The sequence below is a fragment of the Propithecus coquereli genome, unplaced genomic scaffold (assembly GCF_000956105.1).
Source record: "Propithecus coquereli isolate 6110/MARCELLA unplaced genomic scaffold, Pcoq_1.0 Scaffold15, whole genome shotgun sequence".
NCBI lineage: Eukaryota > Metazoa > Chordata > Mammalia > Primates > Indriidae > Propithecus > Propithecus coquereli.
In genome coordinates this window covers 6,668,600-6,670,652 of record NW_012139413.1, presented here as the reverse complement: position 1 = coordinate 6,670,652, position 2,053 = coordinate 6,668,600, and positions in this window count along the sequence as shown.

Sequence of the window (2,053 nt, the reverse complement as noted above, 5' to 3'; positions counted from 1 at the left end):
AAACATGAACTAATGAATGAGAAAACTCAAAGTTTATGTAAGGAAGGTGAGACTGGAGAATTCTCTGAGCTAGAATTCAGGCTGTTTCTAATTGGACTTTTTAGGTGCCTGCCAGAGGCAGTTATGAGAAATGGTACAAAGAATAGAATAGCTCCATATCCCACTCATTCTGGTTTTCCCCCTACTAGACATGAAATGAAAAGCCCACATCCATGTCAGGCCCACCTACAGCTGCCTCGTAGCCTGTCACAGGAGGGTTGTCATGTTAAAGTCTTTTCCCTCCAGGGTATTAACAAGACTCTTCCCATTTGGTAGAGCCTATGAGTTTCCCTTTGTGGAATAATGAGAAAAGGACACAGCTTCTTCGAACAGTTTTCGCACACTCCAATGAGAAAATCCCATGCCTGGGCTAAAATCCCCATGGTTGATAGGTTTTCTGCTTGTGCATTCTATTGTTGTGATTGTTTTCTTTTTCACTTTTCACTTTGAGTTACAAACTTCCATTCACAAATCTCTTGTCAATGATTTCCTCTCTTCCCGTACTTATCTAGCTTACTACTGCCAACCTATCAAAAGTTTAATAAAAGAATGTTTGCAAAAGGCTTCCTTTTGCCTTTTCCTCTAACATGGAGATGAACTTGCATTTGCAGCACACATAGCCAATGATCATCCAAAGCAAAAATACATACATAGCACATAAGCAATACATCACTGCAATAGATGCCATCATGCTCAGATTTAATGGGTCTCAAGAGTAATTCTTTAGCTACCCTGATATATTTCTTCCTATAAATTGCTACGGGAATTGCCTCTTTTCAGTTCTGGTTCCCAGAGGGAAAAACTACTTATTACTTACTTAAGACCTATCCTTTCTTACTTATTAACCTGTAAACCTACTATAGAAGGCCAGCTTTAAACAAAATTTCAACCCTATCTCTAGTACCTTCACCTCAGAGAATATACAATGGAATCTTGCAACAGAATTCACCCATTCACCCCTCTCTCGTGGGCATTTGGTCTACACAGTAACATATTGCCTTGATTTCCTGCTTTTGTAACATTTTCTGCTTCTCCTATGTCATATGGAATTTGGGATTGGAAAAGATTGTCAGCAAAGGAATAAATGGATTATAGTTTTCTTCGGAAACTGCAAAGGAGAAATGGGTACGATGCAAGGACCTTACATATATTACAGTGTGAGGTTCAGAGAATGATCCTGAAAGTAACTCCAAAGTTTTAAGTTAGAGAGGCCAAGAGGACACAGCCCACATAATATTAAGATGTTAGACTATGCTGAGCATATATGAATATTGCTCTAGTCATCCCAGAGCCTAAAGCCCCTAACATTAGCTGAGGAGGACAGTGTTCTGTGTAAGAAGCTATAGGAATCTCACCCACTGGACATTCAAAATGAGCAGCTTAATCCAGAAAAATTTTTCTAAGAGTATTTGGAGTACTTTTGTTTATTTAATATTACATCATACAATATAAAAATCATAAGAGCTACTGACTTATCAATTGGTCTGTTGATTAATTGGCATATAGATAGATATAGATATAATCTACAATCTCTGACTTTAAGTGGTATTATAACGGAAATTCCCAGATGATTGGCAGCAAAGGCATTATTTAATTTTCACATATGGTTTCTAATTCTCTCTGACTTTCAGATTTCTCTTATATATCTTGTATATCTCCTATTCCTACCTCTAACACGAAAAATGATTTACACTATGTAGTTTGAAGATTTTATTTTAAAAATTAGAATATGTTCTAGTATTGGTCTAATATTTTTAAGTGACAAGAACCAGCATTTTCTTTCTTTAGTTCTTTGTAGTCTTTTCTTATTCTTTTCTCTTCCTCTTTATTCTTTCTCTTTCCACTTGTCTTGGTTCACTTTCTGCTGCTATAGCAGAATACCACACACTGAGTAATTTACAAAAAACAGAAGTTTATTTGGTTTGTGGTTCTGGAACTGGAAAGTCCAAAAGCATGGCACCAGCATCTGGCAAGGGTCATCCCACAGGAGAAGGGCAGAAGGTGGAAGCAAGGA